Here is a 27005-nt window from a genome sequence, read left to right on the forward strand (position 1 = left end):
GTCAAATACCTAATCTTGATCAAATGTGCAGAGCTAGTGCTTGGGTGAAGTGACAACTAATGTGTACTTGCCTTCAGAAAAGTATCTATCCTTGACAACTTGTCATTTATTTCATTGGTAAAATTTGCAATATCACTTAACTTTACAAATAAGGAAGCAATATTATTTATAGAATTTTCAAAATTAACAAGAATAGTAGAAAATTCCACTTGATCAATAGGAATCTTCTATGCCACCTTTTCCAGAACTTTGTTATCAAACTTTCTTTTTGCACTCTCTAGTAGTTTTTCTTGTCCACTTTGATATTCGTTAAACTTGTGAACTATGTCAATAAGTTAGTCCAGTATAGATTTATTTTCATCTACTTGAATACTAAGTGCATCAACAAAAATACCTTTTATGTCTTCTAGCACTTGATTCATCTTCTTACTTTCTACTCTTAGCTTCTGATGTTTTGTTGTTTTCTTCCAAAGCTTTGCAAAGGTTTCCATCTCTTCAAGAGTGAGATTAGAGGTATCTCAATTTGGAATAACTATTTCCTCATCCAAGTCAATCTCATTAATGGAGGATTTTACCTCTTTACCATTTTTTTTTGAAATATAGGAAGGAACAATTTCCTATCGTTTACTCAAATTCTCGGTGCTCGATTAAAGCTTAACCTCAACTATAATTACACTTACTAATGAAATACTAGAAACACCATTATTGATAATAGTAGGAATATTCACAATGCCTTGTTGTGGCTTAGTCTTCCCTGGATCTTTGAAGGGTCAAGTTTTTTGCTTAGTAGATGAAGTAGTAGTACCAATACTCATCATTGTAATTAGTAGAATAACTCCAATAGTTAATTGAGTGCTCAGTGATGCAAAGAGAATTCTTTGACAAATCTACTCTAAATTTTTTAAGGGCTTAGGAATGCTCTACTCTATTTTCTATGAAATTTGGGATGAAAAATAATCCTTCGATTCCTACCTTTTAACCAAAAAACTATTGTCAACTCATCATTAATGCAATATACATAGGATATCTTAGTGACAACTTGTCCAACTTGGCTAAATCTTCAACTTGATAGATACATTCAACTTAGTTAGAACTCTAAACATGTCATCTATAGCCAAGCTTGGTTAGGTCTTGCAACCTAACCTTTCTCGATAATATGTTGTAACATGATCTTGCTTGGTATGGTATTGTAACCTAACCTTTCTTGGTAAGGCCTAAGACATTACTGAAATTTTTGTCTAACTCAATGATCCTAATGCACCTAAAATGATGATAATTTGGATCTTCTTGCTTGCAAATTGGAACTGATATAAGATATCTCCATCTGAATCATAGTTCTAGTGATCTCCATGGCTAATCAGTTTGAGATGGTTGAATCCCCCAACTCATTTACTCGGGTGTCAACATTTTTAGGAATTTGACTTGCATTTTCTTGAGATTTCTTTATTCATTTTTGCTTCATTTGACTTCTACTATTCTCAACCTTTTCTCTTTTTTCATCTTCAACTTTATGTTAGTTTCTATAGTTTCTAGCTAGATGTCCAAGCTCCATACATACAAAACATCTCTTTTTAGGGTCTCTCTTCCTAATGTGAGTTCTTATTCAATTTTTTCTAATATTTCCATGCTCACCACATAAGTGATATCTAAACCATCTATTATAATCTCAACAAAAGATAGTTTTCACAATCTATTTTGTTGGATTCTACTTCATGGTCTTGCATTCCGAATATTTGTACCCTTGTATTTTGTAATTGAAACATTTTCCTTCAAACTTGGTTTTTTCTATGCATTATTCACTTGATCTTTTTTATGGCTAGTTATAACTATATATTTTTCCCCTAAATTTTGATTTACCATTTCTCCAACACTATTTTTCAATGTATTCCCTATCTTTCCACAATGATTACAATTAGGTCTTTTTTCTTTTTCAGCTCCTTGCTTAGATGAGTCATCTTCATCCGTATAGCCTAATATTGCTTTACCTTTCAGTCTAAATTGAGTTTTCTCATTCAATTGATTCATGCTTTCTTAATATTTCATCATCCTTTCATTTGTTTTCCTTTCAATGCTAAGATCATTTTTCAATCTTGCATTGTCTAACCTCAAGTTGATAATCTCTTGATTTGTACATTTGAGTTGGCTTATCAAATCTACTTGCTACAACAATAGGTGTTGAATTTCATTGTCCTTTTCTTCTATCTTTTCAGATAGCAATCTCTTCTCTTCATTTTTGTTGTCCTTATGTTCCATGTCTTCACACACTCTAACATACATAATTTCTTGTTCTCTTTTCATCTTTCTAACTTATTCATGAAGAGTGAGATTCTTCTCAAGTAGGTCCTTGATTATTGTATCATCTTCATCTAAACTTCTATCTTGGGAAATGTCTTCATTTCTTTCTCATCTATACTTCTATGTCTTTTCTTCTTTCAAGGATTGATACAATTCCTCTTTTATTTTCTTGAATTGATCCATAGCCATTTGTAGATCCAAATTTACATTTTCAATAGCTTTCTCAAGTCTATTCACTTTCATTGCCTCTGGTATTTTCTCAAGCTACTAAACTTCTGATGTGAGAACCAAATGCTTTGATACCAATTGTTGGAAATGTATGGTGGGCCAGGCAGGAACCAATAAAAATTTAACTTCAGTTCAAAAATTAATCCCTTTTAAGCTAATATAATCTAATTTCATGCATGAAAGAGTAAAATAAATAAAATATTAATAAGATTTAACACAGTGATTGGTAACCTAGAAACCATTCAAATAGAAAGTAATACTGGGGTGGGGATGATACCCACAAGCTTTACTACTATACGATAAATTTTTTTTTAAGGATTACAAATGATCACTTCTGGTGATTCACCATGTTAGGAGCAATAAGCACAATTAGGTCCACCTTGTAAAAGGATTTATAAAATACAATGAAGCATGCACTCAGTTATGAGATTTAGCATAAGACTATTAAGTCTACCTTGTTAGATGATTTGACTGATGCAACTGCTAGGATGAACTAGTGGTTGATCTCTACTTCTACAACTCAATTTTTTAATTGAATTTCCTTTGGTGTAGAAATGATCACCTAAATAAAATATTAATAAGAGTTAACACAATGATTGGTAACCCAAAAACCTTCCAAATAGAAAGTAATACTGGTGTGGGGATGATACCCACAAGCTTTAGTACTATAGGATAAAGTTGGTTGTTTAAGGCTTACAAATGATCACTTTTGGTGATCCACCATGTTAGGAGCAATAAGAAAAATTAGTTCCACCTTGTAAAAGGATTTATAAAATACAATGAAGCATGCACTCAGTTAGGAGATTTAGCATAAGACCATTAAGTCTACCTTATTAGATGACTTGACTGATCCAACTGCTAGTATGAACTAGTGGTTGATCTCTACTTATACAACTCAATTTTTTAATTGAGTTTCCTTTGATGTAGAAATGATCACCTTTCTATTATTTATGACACTCTCCTTTTCCATATACTATTTGTAGCCTTTGTTCTTCAACTAGTATTCATACTTGTTTCATACACATACTCTTACACACTTGGATATAAAAATATGTCTTACATATATACCAATACAAATGATTACCTTCTAGAGTTATCTACAATAAAAAAATTCAATAATCTTGACTAAGTCAGCTCAATATTGTAACTTAGGTTCTGAAGAGAACTTGAGTGATATTTTGACACTCAACAATAGTGTTAACTCATAAAGCTCTCACACTCAATTAACACTCATGTTTGGTCCACACTGATAACTCACAAGTAGGCATGGACTTTGTTAGCACTAAATATGTAAAGAATACTAGAGAACTTGGCTGAGACTTAAGGGCTTGCTTGACACTACAACTTGGTCAACATTGCTTTCCTTCTACTTGGTTAACATGACTAGCTTGGTAGACACTGTTAGCTAGGTTAACACTACTTCCTACTTGGTTTACATTATGAAGCTTGATAGAGTTTGTGAAGCTTGGCTTAACTACTTTCTACTTGTGAAGCTCTATCAACTCCACAAAACTCAGTAGCAATGTAACCAACCAAATGATTTAAGTGTTTAAGCACTAATTGACAAACTAGTCTACCATAAGGTCAACAATATCTCACTTTGGCATTAGTGAAAAAAACACTTATTATACAAAAATTTTGAATACTTCAAAAATATAAGTCAAAACTCCCCCTATCACTATACTTGGGTCTGTAACCTAGTTTTGAATATTGTGATAATACTTGACTAACACTAACTCTATTTTTTCTTTTCTAAAATTGTTTTTGTATCTTTATTGTACATGTATTTCCCACTTTCTATATTTTTGATGTGACAACCATTCTTTCTCGCTAAAACCCAAATCTCTATAGGGTCTTCTTAGGTCATTCACTTGACTAAGTAGGTCTTCTACACACCCTATGCCTCTCTAGATTCTATCCAATAGATCCTAATCCTTAAACTGGTACACATCAACTAGGTAGTACAATCTTACTCATCAATTCTTCTCTACACACACATAACCCTAAATCTCATTGGATCTTTGACATGATAAAATAGACACCTAGTCATGCTTTAGGTCTCTCTCCAAGGTTCCTGATGCAGAGGTGCTACAAAGAAACCAATGAATGAGATACATTATGATACCATCAAAATCCATGAAATAAATTCTTTGTTTAGAAATCTCATGAGGCAAAACAAAACACTTTCCAATACAATTTTACCAATACTTCACCATTTAGATAGTCATATTTCTATTTGAGATTATATCATTCATAACTTTGATTTATGATATTTTCCTGAAACATCCTTTAGAGTAAGTTTGGAAAACTAGCCATATTGAGACATATATAATAATAATTCCAATCCAATAAAAATGTTAGAAGTTATGGTCTTTGTATCAATACCTATTTTTACTATCATAAACTAGTAACAAAACTTGTAACCATACGTAGGGAATCACATATCTTTCATAATACAAAATAAATTGATCCCAAACCAATTCTATAATAATTATTATTGAATATAGTTTCTAAAAATATAATTCATTGAATCTTTTAATGCATATATCATTACACGAATGTAAATTTATGCCTACAACTCCATTAAAGATTTTTAAAAACTAGTTTGCACCAAGAAATGTATAACTTCCACAAATGTCAAGGGAAATGACTCAAAAAAATGGAAATAAAACTAGATTCACATATCTTTCCAATGAATCAATTTATAGTTCATAACTCATCCATATGTGTCAATACCAAGTGTTGCAACATGACCGCTGTTAGGGAATCTACAATCTAAAAACAAGCGCTTTTACCAAAATTCTCATAACTTATTCATTTATCCATATAATTATTCCAAGACAAAACCAAAATTAATCTTATTCATCCTACTATCAAAATATATAGATTTTACATGGTGTTTAGGATATAAATGTCCATATAGGACCTAGAGCCAACACAAAAATGGAAAACAATAATCAAAACAACAACTTAGAATCACTCCAAATTTGTTTCAAATTTGAATATTTCCTTCCCTAGTAATCTGGTTTGACCATACATAATTTTTTATAGTCTCATTGGTGGTTTAAAAATTTCCAACCAATCTTTTACCTTCTCTTTATCCTTTTTGCAATTTTTATAATAGTTTTGCACTTTCTTGACAACTTTACAATTATTGACTTTAGGCATTATCATTGATTCTATTACGTGGAATATCACATAAAAACATATGGAATTACTTTAAATATCTAAAATATTTCTAGGGATAATCTCCAATATCTTTAAGAAAAGGTGCTTCTACACCAATCCCAAACCTAAAATAATGCAACAACCCTAATTGAGTTGCAATCCACAAGTGTAAATGTACAAAAATGCTTAGAAAAAGCCTACAAGGATTAGCCCTCCGAATACACAAAAACTAGGATATATTTCAAAACCCCTTAATGAAGTGCCTAGAAAAAATACCATCCCTAATACCATTTTTAGAGTTCTTAGAGATGTTTAGGGTCTAGGGTTTCCAAATTGTCTACATTATATAGGCATAAATTTAGGCTAAATTCAAGTGTTTCGAGGGTTTTGCTGGTTGTTTGCACATAAGAATCCATTTCTCACCTTGTATCTCTTCCCATAGGCTCCAATTTCACCTAAGGATTCATTACTCACTCATTTAACACATTCCATTTTTAGGTTGAAGTATCCATATGTTCAACCACTCCTATTAGCTTTGCAACAGATTGTGATCCCTAACCAAGTTGTTATTACTTGCCTAGAGCATCACTATAGTTTTAGCTCTTCCAATTTCTAGGTCCCCATATCCATATTAGATATTGTACATGGATTCAAGTTCCAAATCCTAAGAGACTATATTGTTCCTAAAATGGGAAATGGCCCTATGACCCCATTTGTCCAAACAACTTGTTTGAGGACAACATACTGGTGTGAAACGAAATAAACTTTATATGCAATCAAAACTTTGTAAAATTAAAAACTCAACTATAAAAAACCTTGAAACAATAAATACTAAATATTCCAAAACAAAACAAAAAAACTAGAACTAATCTATTTACATGTCAAGAACACACAGAAAGCATAAAATTGTTACTAAAATGCAACTTGCTCAGTATCCAACCTCTTGAAAAGGTATAAAATACCCTTATAAAGGCTTCCCAAGAGTGATCCTATCTTTTTCAGTTAGTTTGAAGGTTCTAACAAAAAGTTTTCTTTTTTGAAAGAAAATTGCAAAAATGTTGTCAATGATAGCTTTTTCAAGTTTGAGCAGTTTTTATAATTTTTAACATTTACTTCCCAAACTTGCTCTAATTGACACAAAATATGAAAAAGCTGTAAAAGGGTTTCTAAAAACCTAATAAGGTCATTAAAAAATTTACTTGACCTATTTAACCTTCAAAACTCAAAATTGATATTAATCCAAATGAGCAATTTTTGAGCAACTAGGAGCAACACTACCATTTTGGGCTCTTCCTACCTACCTATCCACACCCTAGCACCTAGTTAGTCCTCTTATTGATATAGTTATGTGCCTAGCATCACTACAAGATAGAAACATCTAAGAATCCCTAGGCCTACCACTAACCTACCTAGGTTCTCTTACACTATACTCGCCCCTCTATAAGAAAAAAAAACTAAGTTATACCTGATGAAAACATGTCTAGGGGAATGAAAACCTTCTTGAACTCTATCTTAGCAACCCAAGTAGACTCTAAAGTTGGCTTTCCTTTCCATTGGCTAAGGTGTTCCATATATACCTTGTGTCTTGTAGATTTCTTCACTCTAGAAGCACCTTGTCTACCTTCAACTTACTCATGCTAGGTGTTGTAGCAGGTTCAATGTCATCTTGAACATCTTGACTAGTATGGGGTAATGTTCCTTTGAATCTCACCAAGTCTTGTACAATGAAAATAGGGGATATGCCTAAATCTGATGGTAAATCTACCTTATAGGCATTTTTTCCATACTTTGCCAAGATTTTGCAAGGCCCTACCCTCTTCATCTATAGCTTGATAGGCACACCTTTTTGAAGCCTTTCTTTATTCAAATGGACCATAACAAAGTCACCAACAATAAACTAAACATATTTTCTCTTTTCATCCTATTTGGCATTGAGTTTTTGAGTGCTAGCTTGAATGGTCCTCTTGACTTTCTCTTGAATCTCCTTCATGGTTTGAACAAAGTCTTTAGCTTGACCACCTCTTTTATCCATGTCTCCAAGATACCTAAATTCACATACACCCCTTGGATGCATTCCATAAACAATATCAAAAGGACTCTTTCTAGTAGTCCTATTCCTACTATCATTATAAGAATATTCTTCTTGTGAGATGATAACATCCCAAGTTTGACCATAATCTTTAGTTAGGTACCTTATAAGGTTACCTAAGGTCATATTAACCACTTTAGTTTTACTATCAATTTGGGGATGGTAAGCTGAACCAAAAGACATATTTGTGTCAAGCTTCTTCTATAAAGTTTTCCAAAAATGGCTCATAAATTTAACATCTCTATCTGACACTATATTTAATGGAGGTCCATGAATCCTCACCACCTCTTTGAAAAAAAATAGGCAAGATGACTTGCATCATTAGTTGTCCTACATGGGATAAAATGACCCATTTTACTAAATCTATCAACAAGAACATAAATGCTATCATACCCTTGCTTGGTCTTGGGAAAACCTACAATAAAATCCATACTTACACAATCCCATTACCTATTTGGAATTGGTAAAGGATGATAAAGACCTACATTTCTCATTCCTTCCTTGGCTTTCATGCATACCATACACTATTCCACATACTTAGTAACATCCTTTACTAATTTGGGCCAATAATAGAACCTTTGCACTAGTTCTATTGTTTTACTTACACCAAAATGTCCACTTAGGCTACCATTATGTTTCTCCTATATTAGGTTCTCTATGATTAAACCCCTTTGCACACACAACTAGTTACCCTCGAATAGAAATCTATTTTACAAAGTATACTAAAAAATTTTCTATGGAAATGATTCTCAAAATGAATGCATACCTTGTAGGCTTCAGAAAAGTCCTCAACTTCCTTGTAGAGATTCTCAGAACTCTCTATCCCAATGTTATGGAGCTAAATCTATTGAACTATCATGACTCTTCTACCTAGTACATCAGCCACTTTGTTCAATTGCCCCTACTTGTGCTTGATTCTAAAGGTGAAGGCCTACAAGTACTTCATCCACTTCAAATGTTTGTTTCTCAACTTCTCTTCAATATTGATGTAGCTAAGAGCTTTATCATCTATAAACACAAAAAATTCCTTTGGAAAAAAATTGGTGAATGGTGCTCCCCTTAATACCATAGACAATAATAGAAACAAAGAAACAAGAACAAATACAAGAAAAAACATGGACTTCTTATTTGTGCCACAAATACATAATTACAAAATTCACAAGTAAAATATGCTAACCCACATGGAGCTGAGAGACCATAACAATACATATAGAGTTGACTAAATACATCTTTGATAAATTATTTTAGAAAGTCTAGGTAGCCCAACTTTGGAAGGCCATAACTCTTGAACCATTGCTCCAATTGGCTATTATAACCACTTTTTCAAAATGCCAACTTGTGATCTACAGGATTGAAATTGTACAAGTGCCCTTTCATTGAGTTTTTGGACCTCATTTGAACACTTTAAAGCCTCCAATAGTAAGCCTAATGATTTCTCTCCTAAATTTTCCACCAAAAATCTATAAGAACTTATTTAATACTTAAGCCAAAGTAATGAGATTTTTATGGTAGACTTATAATTCTAAAATGAACCTTCCTGTAGAATATGAGAACATTTTGAGATTGTATGAAAAACTTACTAAAAATGGTAAGCTCCTAGAAATAGTAACCACCCTATCTACTAGTCCTTATTAAAATAGAAAAGAATACAAATAAAATATTTTTGGGTGATGCAAGATTGCTCTTATACGCAAGATGCTCTTGCATCAAACACTCGAGGTAATTTGAGAAGTGACTCCATAACATCTTATGTGTTCAGAGGAAAACCAAGATGGTTAATGTCCTCCCTTACCAGCCATGATAAATCCTCTACTGGCTTCCCTTTCATTTGACTAGTTATTTCTCATAATGTTTGTTCCTTTTACTTTTGTGAAAATGACTATCTAGTATCTCCTTAATCTCCTTTATAGTTGAACTAGCTACTGGAATACTCCACTATGATTATACAACTTCATCTCTAACACCTTCTTCATAATACTCTGTCAAACATGAAATGTTAAATACTAGTGAAATATTCAATTCAGTAGGTAACTCCATTTCATAAGCATTTCCAAAATCATGCCTTTTCACTATCTTGCATGGTCCAAACTTCTTCATCTTTGGCTTATTATATGTACCCACTAGAAAATGCTCCTTTCTCAAATGAACCATTATTTTATCTCTAATCCTAAATTCTTTAAACCTCCTTTTCACATATGCCTTATCCTTGTATTATATATTCATCTTTATGATGTGCTTCCTCACCTCGTCATGGATTTTCTTCAAATGTTCAACAAATTTTGCTACTTCAAAACTACTTATCTCTACTTTATCCAACTATCATAATTTAGAAGCATTTCTAGGACTACTCCCATAAACAATCTGGAATGGTGATTTACTAGTACTCTTTTTGATAAAATTATTATCTACAATTTTTTTCTATGGTAAAATCAGATCCCATCCTTTTGGTTTATCTCTAACCATGCATCTCAACAAGTTTCCTAAGTTGCAAATCAATTTTATTGGTCCATCAGTCTATAGATGATGTGATGAACTAAACTCCATTTCTATCTTCAATTTCTTCCATAATGTATGCCAAAAATATGCAACAAATTTGGTATATCAATCTAAAACTATACTCTTTTGTAGACCATGTAGTCTTACTACTTCTCTAAAAAATAATTCTGCCACATTAACTACATCACTAGTCTTCTTGCAAGGAATTAAAGGTGACATCTCTGAAAACCTATCAACTACCATAAAAATAGAATCATGCCCTCGTTGATTTCTCAGTAATCCAAGAGAAAAATCCATGCTGACATTCTTCCATGACTTCTTTGATATAGGTAATGGCTTGTACAACCTTGTATTCTGCTTCACTCTCTTTGCCATCTAACATACTCAGCAACTTTGTACAAACTTCTTCATATCTTTCTATAGCTATGGTCAATTAATTCTTAGCAACCAAAGTAATGGTCTTATCTTAGCCAAAATGTCTAACCAATCCTCCACTATGGTTCTCCTTAATGAGATTCTCTCTCATTAAAATTTTGGAAATGCACAACTAGCTTCCTTTGAACAACATATTGTCCTAAATCTTGAAATCCAACCACTTTGTCCTATCAAGTGAATAGGTTCTTTACAAGCTTTTCATGCTTCACCAAAATTAGGATCATCGAGATACAAAGAACTAAGTTCCTTGAACCCAACCATCTATATCTACATTTCTATCAACAATAGTTATCTTCTACTAAGAGCATCTATAACTTTATTAGACTTCCCACTCTTATGTTTCAAAACAAATGTATAACTTTGAAAAAACTAAACTCACTTCAAATTCCTCTAGTTTATTTTTTCTTGACTATTCAAATATTGCCAAGCTTGATGATTAGTATACAAAAAAAAATCCTTAGGAAGAAGATAGCATCTGCACTTCTTCAATGGTTGAAATATAGCATAAAATTCCTAATCATAAAAAAAATATTTCTTTTTGCATAATTCATCTTCTCACTAAAACAAGTAATAGGTCTACCTTTTTGGCTCAAAACAACTCCTATTGAAATACCATTAGCATCAAAATCTACTTGATACACCTTGTTAAAATTAGGAAGTGCTAAAATAGGCTACTTAGTAACTTTCTATTTCAATATATTAAAACTCTTATCTACTCCTATAGTCCATTTAAATCCTTTCCTATCCCCTCTTATTGTTTCAATCAAGGGTCCAAAAATACTACTAAAACTTCTTGTGAACTTTCTATAAAAACTAGCTAGCCCATGAAAAGATCTTACCTTTGTCGCACTCTTTGGAGTAGGCAATTCAAGGATAGCCTTCACTTTCTTTGGATTTATTTTCAAACTTTCCACTAAGACTACAAATCTAGTGTACACCAACTCCTTTACAAAACTACACTTCTTAAGGTTTATCAACAACTTTTCTTCCCTCAACTTATCAAACACCTAGAAAATATGGTTCAAATTCTCTTCTAATGCCTTACTAAGATCAAAATATCATCTAGGAAAACAATGAAAAAAATACCTAGAAACTCTTTCAATACCTCATTCATGAGCCATATGAAAATTCTTGGTGCATTGGTTAGCCCAAAAGGAATGACTAACCACTCGTACAGTCTTTATTTTATCTTGAAAGCACTCTTCCAGTCATCACCTTCTCTAATATGAATATGATGGTACCAACTCTTTAGATCTATCTTTGTGAAATACTCAGCTCTATTCAAATAGTCCATAATATCATCAATCCATGGAAATAGAAATCTATACTAGATTGTGGTCTTGTTCATAGTGTGAGAATCTATGCACATCCTCCATTCTCCATTCTTCTTTGGTACTAATACTACTAGTACAACACATAGACTCAAACTCTCTCAAATCAACCCCTTTTGCAAAAACTCATGAATGTGTCCATACAACTCTTCACTTTCTACTAGTGTTATTCTATGTGCCTCCTTGTTTAGAAAATTGGCTCTTGGAACCAAATCAATCAGGCAATTGATCTTCCTCATTGGAGGTAATCAATTAGGTACATTACCTAATACAATATCATAAAATTCTCACAAAAAATCTATAACTTTTATAGGTACCTCCTCTACTTCTTCTTTACTATCTTTTGGAATTATTAAAAAATACATATGCTCATGCTTCATACCTTTGAGAAACTCTTTTCCATCAACAAAAAATATTCTGGTAGCACTACATACCTTTTATTCCTTCTCCTTCAATGGCTTCAACTTATGTTTCACTCCATCCTTAGTCAAAGTGTAGGTATTTTCTCACCCAACATGTACAACATGTCTATCAAACTACCATGCCCTACCCAACAAGATATGACATATATCCATAGGTATGATGTCATAAAGTACCTCATTCTAGTAACTTCCAATCTTAAACTTTAGTGAGCACTGCTCATTGACCATAACCTTTTAATCACCTTGCACCCAAGCAATATGGTATGGATGTAGGTGTTTCTATCTCTTTAGCTTCAAATTGTGACCATAATTCCTGACACCATATTTTCATCACTTCCACCATCAATGATCACATCACAATACTTATCTTAACATTTGCACCTTGTGCAAAACAAATTCATTCTTTGATCAGGTCCATTCTCACCACTCAACATGACTCTTTTCTTAACTAGGACTTCTCTTTCAACATCTTCAGAATGTGATGATTTGGCATCTTCATAAACATGTGTAACTCTAGCGTAGTCTTCTATTCTTTGATCTATCCTTCCTTGGCATTTGGAACATTCAAATTCTTTATGCCCTTCTTCTCCATATTGAAAACATTTCCCATGAAAACCTCCTCTTCTAGATCCTTTTCCTATGCCACTACCTCTCTAATCTCTATTGTTTTGATCATGAAAGTGATTGGAATTATTTCTGCTCTAGTTTGACTATTTCCTCTAGCCTCATCCTTATTTTTCTAGTCATTGTTATAGCCTCCATAAGATTATCCACCAGATCTATCACTATGACCTCTTCCATTATTCTTTTTGTCAAACTTCTTGCTCAATGTTTTCCTCAACTCTTAGGGGAATTTGGTATGCCTCCTCAATACTATTCATTGGAACCATACTTTTTTCATCTTAAATACATTGTCTTGACCCATTAATATAAAAAGCAACTTTCTCCTTATCAGCTTCTGCATGGCAGGTTCTAATAAGAACTTAGTAGAACTCTTTAGTATACTCTTAAAAAAAATTTCTTTGCTTCAAACCTTGCATCTTCTTCAATAGATCAAGCTCATAATCCATGTGAATGAATTTTCACTTTAGTTTAGCTATCATCCAATCCCATTTGGTGATTTTTTTGTTTCCTTTTCTATTTCACTTGAATTGAACCTCCTGCCACCAAATCTTTGCATCTCCCTCTAGTTTTACCTTTGTGAACTTGACCTTATTAGGATCCTCAATATATTCATACTCAGAGTACTCCTCCAATTCATTTATCCAATTTATCAATTCTTCTAGGTTAATATTTCCAAAAAATGTGGAAACTTTAAACTTAGGTCTTTTTCCAATCTTGGAGATGGCCTTAAAAGGCCTCTCTTCCTATACACATTTGTTCTTCAATTTCTTTCGTTTGTCTTTGGAGGGCTCTAAATCCCTTAGGTGTAACACCTACAACTCTTTTACCACACTCTCTTCTTGGAGGAATTTTCATGGTTTTACTGAAACCCTAGTGCAAACTACCTTACAATCGGTGATATGTGTACATGCTTAGCCAAAACCATGGTCCTAGTGTGAACTATGTCATAGTCAGTGATCTATCCAAAGACTCAAGAACTCTAGCTTTGATACCACTTGATGAAAGGTGCTCCCCTTAATACCATAAACCATAACATAAACAAAGAAGAAACAAAAAATGTGATAACAAAATATCAACTTCTTATTTGTGTCGCAAATGTGGAATTATAGAATTCACAAGTACAATATGCTAACCCATGTTAGTGCCTTCATTATAATAACATGCAAGACTAAGTTGCAAACTACCAGGCCTTTCTTAAATAGGCAATTTTATGTTGCCTAAGAAGGTTCTAGATGCTCAAACTTAATACCTAGGGCTGACAAACCCTAACAATACACATAAAGTTGCCTAAATACATCTTTGATGAATTATTTTAGAAATTTTGGGTAGCCTAACTTTAGAAGGCCATAACTCTCAAACCATTTCTCTGATTGGCTATTCTCTCCTCCCAAGCTTGCTAGATGCTTTCCTATTATTTATAATATTTATTACAATCTTACAAGCATCTCTCAAAGTTTTAGGATCTTTATTGCTCTAATGGTAAGTGATCTTGCTTTCAAAGAATTAAAATATATTGTAAGACAAACATCCTCATTCAACCTCATAACTTGGAATAATTTGTAGATCCCTTTTTGGAATCTCACATTGAAATCAAATGTATACTCATTAGGGTTCTTCTTGATGTTATTGAAATCATTCAACATAAAACCAAAATTAGTATTATCTCCATATTGTTCTTTAAACAAGTTTTCTAAATCATTCCATGAACTAATGCTATCATCAAGTAATCTTCTAAACCAATCCCTTACATCTTTAGTTAGTGAATGAACAAACAACTTCATCGCCACATCCTCAAGTTCAACTTCAAAGTCATTTAACATATCTATGAAAATTCTTAAATTATTTTCACCAGTAACATCATTATTTCCATAGAACTTGACTACTTTATCTCTTAAATCAAAAGATATAGGGTGTGGAGCACCAAGAATACCTATAAATGAAATTTTTCTATATTTTTCCATGTATATGGGATTCTTCTAAAAAGTAGAAATATTTGAAATTCTTGCTACATTGGCTTGGTTGAGAACAACACTTTGAGATTGTTGAGGTTGGACAATAGGGACTTAAGTGCTAATGGTGGATGATGAGGTAGGGGTAGATTGAGATATTGTCTGATTTGAAATTATAGGCCCACAAGAAGGTACAAAAGTTGTAGAAAAGGTAGTAAAGTTTGGCCATGAAGCCAATGTAGAATTAGATTTTATGAACTAAATTTTTCTCCTAGTTTCTATAGTTTGAGCTTCATTCTCAATCTTCTCATGCTCTTTTGCAAGGTCTTCTTTCTCCTTCCTAGTCTTCTCCAAATCTAGATCTAACTTTGACATGGGAGGGTTTATGGAATTTCTTGGTAGACCTCTAGGTTCATTTATCTAGATTCCTAAAACTTTTCCATTTAATTTATCTATGAGTTTAACAGTAGGTTCTACAAGATTTTCTGGGATAGGCTTGCAATCTTAGACTTGAGAAATGATTGGCTCTTTCCTTTCGCTCATGAGCCTTTCTTGTTCTAGAAAATTAGATCTTAAAGTATCTATACCCCCAAACACATCAGCATGAAGGACTGAGGTCTTTTCTTCCAACTTCTTGTTTTGTTCTTTCAACACAACCATCCTTCTAAGAAAGTTATCTCTTTCAACAATGGCATTTAAGGTGGCTTGCTCTCTTTCTTTCTCAAAATGAGCATGCTTGGCCTCTTCTTCTATGACCCATTCCTTTAGAACCTCTATTTTTGAACATTCTTCCTTACGATTTGTAGAAGCAGCTTCTAAATTAGTAGGATCATCTAAATCTATAAGATTAGTTTCCATGTAGGGGAAAGCTCTTGGATTGAAAGGATCTTTAAAAGAATTCTTGTATCATAATGCACGGTTCATCTTTGCTATTAGATCTGGCCTTGGTGATTCATTTCCTACTAGAGACATATTTTGGTCCTAATCAACTCTTTCATCTTGTAATGGGGTACTAGATATTCCTTCATAAGAGTCATGCAATTTCTGATTCAGAACTAAGTGAGGATGATTCTCTCCCTACCACTGGTTGGTATTGAGAATTAACTGATACACTTCCTCTTGGTTTCTAGGTAGGATTTGGGTCTACCTTTTTCTTATTCTTGTTCTTCCTACCACCTTGAGGTAAATTGGTATACATTGGTACATCAGGATTGGCTCTTGTAAAAGCTGTTGTGTTTTTCCTTTTGTCAGTCATATTTACTATTTATCAAATAAGCACTAGCTTCAAAACCTTGACTGATTTTCCACCCTATTCTTAGGGAAAAGTAACAATAAAATAACTACTAGATTTAGGGAAAGGACACAAGACAATATAAACATATATGATACATAGAGGATCCAATCAAAAAATCATAAGATTGCAACTCTAACTTGATAGATAAGACACTTGAAAGAATTGTATACATCAGTGTACACATGTGGCATTTGGTTTTCCTTTTCTTTTTTTCTTTAATTCTCAAGGTTTTTCACTAAAACAAGTCCACCATAACCACAAAAAATACTGAAATGATTTGACAAACATGTACACAACACAACCAAATAAATTGTAGTACTTCTTACACATGCATTGAACAACTCCCTAGCAGAGTCACCATTTTGTTGGTGTTTTTCAACTACTAAAAAACAAAGATCAATACCAAGATAATAATACTCACAAATCTAAGGACTAGCTACTTCCCATTAACAATTATGTATGAATATTATTTGGATCCAACTTCAACAAAACCAAGACTAGTTTTCTACTCTCTAGGTTCTGCAAAACCAAGGTGGGTATACCTAGGGGATGATTCAAATGAATGTTAGTGAATGAAAATTTCTTAGTTTTATTCTAATTCTCATTCACTATCTCTACCTTATATATTTTTTTTTCATTCTATCATAATATACATCCCTTATAAGTAGATTTGGTCACAATTCTTCTCAACTTCACAAATATTTCTAGGAAATAGTAGCTAATTAAAACTTAGAAAATATATGTAAATAAGTGCTAACCAGATTTTATACTCTTCAAATAGTAAAATAAATTTGATTTTGATTTTAGAAATGGTGATTATTCATGATATATCTATCTTTAGATTGGATTAACTAGATCAATACCTCATCCATTGGGATTCAAAGTCTACTCCAATTTATGGATCTAATTGATTGCATTACAACGAATACAACTAGCAATTCTTACTAGAATTAATTCTTATAGATATGCTTCCTATTACCTTAGAAACCCTATCAAATTAACTAGAGCATTTACTTAATTCATTGAATCAATAGCAATAATGAACTAACATACAACCTAAGTGATTTGCATTCAATAGGACAAGCTTTGCTCACACAACATCAAAATAACCAGGTAATAATAATGGACACAAAATTCAGCAAGAAAAAATATGGGGAAAGTTCAATTTTGTATTAATCTCCCTTGAAGATCTATATACAATTGTAATAAAACTTAGAGTAACTCTAGAAAAGACATTAGACTCCTCTGACATCAATATATTCCTAAGTATTTGTAGAGAGAATACATCATGAGTTTTGTACTAAAGAAAACTAGACCAAACCATACATAGTACATGGACTAAAATTATATTAGAAATTAGATTATCCTCTAGCCTTGGAATCTCACTTAAATAGAGTGAGATGCAACAAGCTTCAGGCTTAGAGAACTAAAAACTACCCTTTTAACAAAAGATATTTGCATTTTGTTTTCAAAAAATACAAAATTGTGTGTAACAAAAAAACTTGACATAAAAATATTCTTTGGGTGGGTCCATTTTCTATTTACACATTTTTAAAATACTTACAAACTCTATGATTTGTTCCTTTATCAATCTAACTCTTCGGAGTATGTGGCTATCAAACTTGAAAGTGGTGTGTCCTATTTTGTTACCTACAAGCTCACCTTAACTTGGGGTTTCTCACTATCTTCATCATGAACCATTAAGATAATAGTTACTTCTACATATTCCTCTACCCCATTGTCTTCTACCATCTATCATATAGACATAAATTTCTCTTTCCACTCATTAATAGTAGTGTCATCAGGCCAATCAAAGTTTAGGATTTCTTTATGTACTTCTATTACAAAATTCCCAACTGCTTCTATTTCAATGAGGTCCTTTCTAATAACATCATAAAATAATTTCACTTTGACCAATTCATTACTTATCATTTCCCATAGTATATGCCCCTTTTCATTTACAATATTATTCATTCTTTGACATAATATTTCATCTAATTCCTTTTTGCATTGTGATATTGCTATCAAGATTTAACTGTGTGATTTTAAGTCAAACTCATTGACCCATGATTCATGAATAGTTATTCAACATGAATCCATCTCTCATGAGAATAAATTGAATACTTAGCACTCATTGGATCTAGGTGATGCTCATAGGGGTGAAGCACCGAGACTTCCTGGGAGGTCACCCATCCCAGTACTACTCCAACTTGAGCACACTTAACTATAGAGTTTCCTCCATGGTTAAACTCAAAGTTTTCAACCCCATTTGTAAAACCTTCACCAAGTGTTGTGCCTTATGAACCATTAATTAGAAATTCCCTTAAGCTCATCAATTGATAAGTAGGAGATAATTTCCAAAGTAATTCAAATTATGATATTGCTATCAGGATTTAACTGTGTGATTTTGAGTCAAATTCATTGACCCATGTTTCATGAGTAGTGATTCAACATTAATCCATCTCTCATGAGAATAAATGGAACACTTAGCACTCATTGGATCTAGGTGATTCTCACAAGGGTGAAGCACCAATACTTCTTTGGAGGTCACCTATCCCAGTACTACTCCAGCCTAAGCATGCTTAACTTATCAATTGATGAGCTTAAGGGGATTTCTAATGAATGGTTCATAAGAAAAAATAGTTGATGAAGGTTTTTCAAATGGGGTTGAAAGCTTTTGGTTTAACCATGGAGGAAACTCCTTAGATTGATAGCCTAAAGATATGGCATTAAGAAGGAACCCACTATCTTCTCTCGACCAATGATATTACTAGAAAATCCAACATGTTCTAACAAATCTAACTGGTATGAACTATGATATTAACTCTTAGAATTTATGCGCCCATGACATCATAATTTTTGATTTGGCATATACATGTCATCTTCCACCAATGAATGCACTCTAATTCATTAAAGTTTTACAACCTAGCATGAATTAGTAGCCTCCTTAGAACTTGGTCCCACTATGCCACGTGATGTATTGGCGCTTGCTCACATTACTTAAAGTTTATTCATTTTCTTAATGCAAGTAAGCACTCTTTGTCGATCTTGTTAAGATCAACGGTGAGTCAAAATCTTTTCCTTTTAAGATCTAGTCAGCAAAACCAACCAATGAAAAATTTCTTTTATGCTCCATCTCATCAGACAAGTTCCATGAAAGAAATTCCATTACTATATTCTGAAAAGGTGGGTCCATGGCATGATTAAGTGCCATGTGGTGCATTTTTTATTGCCTACATTACTTAAAGTTTAGTCATTTTCTCATAGCATGTAAGCACCATCTATTGATCTTACCAAGATCAACGGTGCATCACAATTGAGTGTAAAGGAACAACTACATTAAATGGGCCAACCAATACCATTGTAGGAAATTAGAATGTGAACTGACAGGTACTAACAACTCTACAAAAGGCCTGATAGATTCATACAAACTATGGATTTTGCAGTGCACAAAAATTCCATTGTCAACAAGGGCTACATGGTGCAAAGGTGTTTGCCTACTTTAGTTAAAGACCTTGCACTTTCTTATAGAAGGAATAAACCATCCATAAATCTCACTACGATTGATGGTTGATCAAAAAGCTACTGTGGTTAAGATTTTTAACAAAACATTTAAAATAATAACTACGATTAAAGGCAAGGTTATCCAAGGTTTATCATGGAAATTAATAAAGTAATCCTTGCACAATGAAAATATAGGGTAAATTTCCCACCTAAAATCTATTTGAAATATTATTTTCAAAAAAATTCAAGGGTTAGGGCAAAACAAAATAAAGGCTTTAGCATTTTCCATGAATTTACCCAAGGTCTTGATCTAACTTCAAGATTTTTAAAACACACATTTAGGGTTTTCACTGCTCCTTGCAACAAAAGATAAATGGTGAAAAACTAGGCCAACATGATGAAACAATGCCCTAAGGTTGTGTCTTCACTTTTCTCATGAGAAATTTCATTTAGGTTTTATTTCTAAGCAGGAGATTATTTTTCTTTTGAATCATCTATTATGATATTATGATTAAGGGTTTGGGAAGTGATTATGGGGTTAAAATATGAGTCTCCCACTCTTAAGATATGTTCTGGTCATAGTATTACAAATATAAAAGATGATGTTCCCAATCTTACAATTCCCTTTGTGTCACATCATCGTAAGTTATGATGAAAAGGTTTTAAAACCAAGGTGTGTGATGTTATAGGAAATAGGTAGTTGTGAGATCATAAAGGCATAAAAGAAGGATCATGACCATGTCAGAAGTAGTTTATTGTAGGATTTCAAAAGTGTGAAATACAAGGAAGAAGCTTAAGATTTTTGATCCTATGATAAAGGAGTGATTGAGGCATTGTAATGGTCTTCATGAAGTTTTCCGATGTTACACTAAGGCCCTAGTTGTAAGATCATGGGAGAATAATTTTGAAGCTTACCATGCTATGGGGGATGATGATTGTAAGATTGTAAGGAAAAAAATGACAAAGCAAGGTGGTAGTTTTGTGTCAGAGGTGATGACATGTGTTCTATCCTGATTGGGTAAAGTTGTAGCATATACAAAGTGGATACCAAGTTGGGCTAGTGGGGCCAAAAGAATATTTGCATAAGTTATATGAAAATATAATAGCTTTCATTCTATGATATTACAAAAAATAGTATATTGTCAGATCTCAAAGGAAGGGATAAAGATTTGTGATGCTGCAAAACTATTATGCCATGTGATCTTAAGTTTGAAACTTAATGTCGATGATTCTATGATGAAGAAAAGTAGTGGTTTCTCATAACATCATAGGAGCTTAAAAGGTAACTATTAAAGTCATGAAATGCATAGCTAAACCATGATAAAAATATCATGAGGCATAGGGAGGAAAGATAAGTTGCTATGCTACTGAGTTTGTGAGATTGTAAAGGACTGAAATGTAAGTTATGATGTCATAGTAACTATTGTATTATGAGATCATAAGGTTCATTTTCAATTTTTACAATTACATGATAAAGGTATTGTTTTCAAATGATCATAATATTGTAGAGACACTATTCCCTACATAAGATGTTATGAAGAGTTTTGACTTCTAGGTCAATCATAAGATTGTAAACTATAAGTTGACATGAAATATACTTTTCACTTTTTCTAAGCTGGAAATGACAAAGGACTTTTGACCAATGAGGTTTGAATAATGTACAAAAAGAAATGTTGGATAATAATGGCAATGCTCCCATAAGGTAATAGAAGAAATAGTGTTTAAGACTCAAGCATGCAAAAAATTAATGTAAAAGGGACATTGATGACATACATTAAACTATAAAGACATTTTTTTTGATTAGTTATAGTTTACCATTTATAGAGAGAAGAAAACCCAAGCAATTGTATAGTTTCTAGTGTGTACAAATTATTTCTTTTAGTGCCTAAGTATAATTTTTACCAATGTTTTGTAGCATACATTTAGAATGTTTGATGAAGAAGTTGAAGAGATTCAGGTGATGGACATGGAAATTATAAAGACCTCCACTTCCAAGGGAGGGAAAGGAAGACAAAGAAAACCTAATAGATTTGTTGAAGAATGGATAAAATTATTAGCAAGATCCTCAAATGAAAATGCTACAGATGATCATGCATTCATGGGCACCTATCCATTGTGTAGATATGCTACATGCCCTACAGTCATAGGTTCTGAGCTCTTTAAATATTTTTACTATAATAGAGAGAAGAAGATTGCTATTTACAACCCTTGGAAGCAAAACCTAGCAAAGTTAATCTTTCCACAAGTCTTTATGGATGTGCACTTGGTAAAGGCCTTAATTTTCTCAAATAATCCAGCGACAAGATCTTTCCATAGGATAGAAGGAACCATTCTTCAAACACTAGATCATGCTTCATTCATAGAAGCTTTTGGATTGGATGGTGTGATGGGCCAACCAGTAGACTTGGAAGATCTACAAAAGAAGTTTGAGAGAAACACTAAGCCATATATTAGGAAATCAATGCTATAGCATATTCCCATGGACTTAAAGAATGTGGGTGATTACCCTAAGAAGGTGGAGAAAATGATACCTTTGAAAAAATTTAAGAATTACTTTATAAAAATAGTATATGGTGTCCATAAGGTGGTTGGCAAGGATGGAACTGACATGGTATATGTATCAAAATTTATCATTTCTAGAGATATGCAAGACTCATACCATGGAGGGGAATACATTAATGTAGAGCATATTTTGGAGGTGATGAAGGAGAACATTACACTAGCTCAGAGTGGAGAGATAAAAGATTTCAAATTCCACCATTACTCACTCTTGATGCACTTGATCCTATACAAGAATTTAGAGTACATAATACCTAATTTTCTTGATTACACCTCTAATCCAAATGGAGAGCTGTCTATTCAACAATGGACATAGGAATGGGATAGTTCATACCACTTTTCTAATTTTGTATCATTTTTCAATAATTTTAGTTGTCATAAAGAAAATGCTAGACCTAGGTTATTTTAGGGCAACTAAGATCATAAAGGGTCTTTTGAGACTAGTCCTACTCCCTGAGGGTAAGACGTTAGAACATAATTAAGGGGACATTTTACTTTTTCCAACCTTTTCCTTGTTGAGGGTATATGATTGTCCCCAACTACTGCATATTTTGCCAAAATTTATTCCACCTAGGTTGGATATAATTGAATTATTATGCTAACTATTTATGGTAAATAGAGAGTATCTAGGGTGAAGAGTGCATAAAGGCACATTCTTGTGTAGATGTTTTAGGGTGGGGGACTTTTCAATTGGAAAACAGGCCCCAGATCAAATTCATTCTTTCCTGCACCACTAAAATCTTTCAACAAGTCCATATAGTATGTATGAACCTGATAATTGGATGAGGAACACCCTCAAAGAAATTAGAAACTGTGTGTTTCCTGCTACCCTAGAAGTTAGAACATACTTAAGGGGACATTTTACTTTTTCCAACCTTTTCCTTGTTAAGGGTATATGATTGTCCCCAACTACCACACATATTGCCAAAATTTATTCCCCCTAGGTTGGATATAATTGAATTATTATGGTAACTATTTATGGTAAATAGGGAGTATCTAGGGTGCAAAGTGCATAAAGGCACATCCTTGTTTAGATGTTTTAGGGTGGGGGACTTTTCAATTGGAAAAGAGGCCCTAGATCAAATTCATTCTTTCCTGCACCACTAAAATCTTCAACAGGTCCATATAGTATGTATGACCCTGATAATTGGATGAGGAACACCCTAAAACAAATTAGAAACTATGTGTTTCCTACTACCCTAGAAGTTAGAACATAATTAAGGGGACATTTTACTTTTTCCAACCTTTTCCTTGTTAAGGGTATATGGTTGTCCCCAACTACCACACATATTGCAAAAATTTATTCCCCCTAGGTTGGATATAATTGAATTATTATGGTAACTATTTATGGTAAATAGGGAGTATCTAGGGTGCAAAGTGCATAAAGGTACTTTCTTGTGTAGATGTTTTAGGGTGTGGGACTTTTCAATTGGAAAAGAGGCCCTAGATAAAACTCATTCTTTCCTACACCACTGAAATCTTTCAACAGGTCCATATAGTATGTATGACCCTGATAATTGGATGAGGAACACCCTCAAAGAAATAAGAAACTATGTGTTTCCTGCTACCAAAGAATTACCCCATGAAGACATCATTTCCAATATTCTTGTAATGGGGAAGGTGTTCGAAATAAAATAGGGAAGTAAACTCTAGAGGGGGATGTGAATCAACACTTAAAACTTTCAACCTTTAAAACTATTCACCACACATTCATCTCATAATCTATGCATATAAATGGAAATAGTACATTCAACATATACATCCATAGCATGAAAGTAAATATTCAAAACATGTATGAAATAAGATATTTGATTACCTAGAAACCTTCCGAGGAGAAAGTAAAATTGGGGTGGAGATGACACCCAAAAATCTTCACTACTGCATTAATAAAGTGTATCCAATGAAGGTTACAATGTTTAATCATGAAATATGATCTACCCTATGAAAGATTTTCCCTGTTAAAGGCTTAGAAGATTATTAAATCTTACCCTATTAAAGGATTTAGAACATGTTAATAAAGTGTGATTGGTAAGAGAACATTAACTTACAATAAAGTAAGCAACCTATTAAAAGATTTACATGATCATGTTAGGACTACTCTATTAAGAGATTTGATTCATTCACCTATTAAAATGTCTCAACAATGATCTTGATGTTAGCACTCTATTGCCTGATGTCAGATCACCTCTATACTAATGTGTACTTGATCCTTTCTAATTCTGTAATGTAACTATTTTCATAACACCTTAATCACCATGAATGCTCTATTTGCACATGCAAACTCTCTTCAATTCTACTTAGCATTCCTTTCTTCCATTTATAAAGTTTAGGGTTCATCTTCCTTAAGAAGACCTAGGTGATTTAAGGTTAGGTATGAATCAATGGTAATGATTTACTCATATTTCCACTTAAACCTTCCCTTTCTCTAATTGGATGCATGTAATGCATAGGGGTTCACAATTAAGATTCATCATTATCAACAGAAATTGTAAAACAATACTTAATTTGGCTCAAAAATGGTTTACATAGTAGTTTGTGCAAATAGAAACAACTATCACAAAACTATATTAGTCAGCACCTAAAGTCCCTGGTGCTCAACACTAACTATAACTTTAATGGTGTCACTTCAAATTTGAGTGAATTAGCACACACTGCTTGCTCAACACTTGAATCATTCAACACATACTATCTGCTCGACATCTGAGTCACTCAACACTTGAGTGGCTTGACTCTGACTATTTACTTGGCATGCACTATCTCCTTAGCATGCACTATCTTAAATTTTATTCTTGACATATGTTACTTATTGGGTATGTACCAAGTAGATGACTTAAGTGTATAGAGACACTCATTAGTCAAAACCTATTTGGGATCAACAATCTCCCCCTTTGAAATGAGTGTCAAAAATGCTTGGTTATACATTAAAGATCTTATCCTTACAAGCATAACATAGATAATGAGTATCTATTCAACTTCTATCCAAAAAATTTCAAAATTTCAAAATTTGGCAATAGATGACTTATCAGTCATACCTCAAAATTTCAATTTCATAACTCCCTCTGAGTTGATTTTTCTGTGCTATACTCTATACAAAATATTTCTCCCATGGAGTAGATTTTCTATCTATTTATCTGTATCTCTATCTTCCCCCATACTATTTCTCATTATTACAACCCCTTTGTCCTTACACCCCCTTTATCCTTACTCCCCCTTTTTGACACTTATGTAAATGGGTTATACACTAATAGTGTGTTTTTCCAAAAATGGTTTGTGGATCTCAAGGATAATCTTTAGAGTTGCATCCCATTTATCACAAGATACCTCCAATGAATTAATTTGGATGGCCAGATTGATAATAAGGTTTACTAATACTTCATGTTTAGAAAGATGAGATTCTTTCTTCATGAGATTTTTAGTGTTGGCTAGTTCCTTGTGTAGTATCTCCTTTTGTGGAGTCAACATCGTCTAGATGCATATCAGTTTAGCCCTAATGTTGGCTTCATCTATGTGTATTGTTGCTAACTTACTTTGGGAATGTAGGAGGGTGTTGAAGTGTTTCTCACTTTGGGCTAGATACTTTCATAGAGTTATGCTAGATGTGTGCACAATGCTCTCCAAGTTTAGGATATGACTCCTTTCTTCCCTTGTGAAGAGTGTAGTATTATTTAGTTTGGTATACAAAGAGAAAATATTCTCTAGTATATTCTTCACACTTTATATTTTGTTTTCTAATTCAATTTTTGATAGTGCAAGAGCACTTGATATCTTTTCATCAACCTTATGTTGGAACTTTCTATTAAAGCATTCAATTAATTTTACATTTGAATCTAGGTCTGTGTCATTTAGTTTTTCCACTAAGCTAGTTAAGTAGTCAATTATTATCATGTCTTTCTCTAGATTTGATGGACTAAATTCATCAATAAAAATGTCTTTGATATCAATCAAAGCTTTCTTCTGACTATGCTCCTGTTTGAGCAATTCTCGATTTTTCTTCTTTGCTAGAGCTTCCTAGAGTATACCTATATTCTCAATAGTAATAGTTACATAATAAAATTTGGGAAACTCAATTATTTTATCTAGGTTTACATCAACAAATGATGTAACTTCAGCTCCCTTGTATGTACTTGGACTTGGCCTTGAGGATTGTAATGGTGTGGCTTCTATGCACAGCCTCTAAAGAACTTGACTAGGAGCAATGGAAAATTTTGGTAATGTTACCAATGTCGTATTGCTATTTTCTCCTCTAACTTTGTTGTCAAACTTGACTCTTTAGGTGTTTCCTTCTCCTCATTTTTATTATCAATAACACCTTGATTATGTTTTGTAGGTGCAGGAGTATCTACATGACCTATTTGAATTTGACTTTCTTCATTCTTTTATGTCATCTTTTTGCTCTCCATCTATCTCACTTTTGTTGAACTCTCTCATACAAATTCTTGGGTATGGAGTTCGCAAGTTCAAGAGGAGCCTTTTTAAATATTTCCATCATGGAATATACTAACTCTTCAACTTGATTCTTTTCAACCTTCCCAAGATTGTGAAATAATATTCTCACATAGATTATCTAAATTTGAAGAAGCACTATGACTTACCAATTGAAACTAGTTGTTA

This window comes from Cupressus sempervirens, chromosome 10 (genome assembly GCF_028749045.1).
Source record: "Cupressus sempervirens isolate cs-2001-9-10 chromosome 10, ASM2874904v1, whole genome shotgun sequence".
NCBI classification, from domain to species: domain Eukaryota; kingdom Viridiplantae; phylum Streptophyta; class Pinopsida; order Cupressales; family Cupressaceae; genus Cupressus; species Cupressus sempervirens.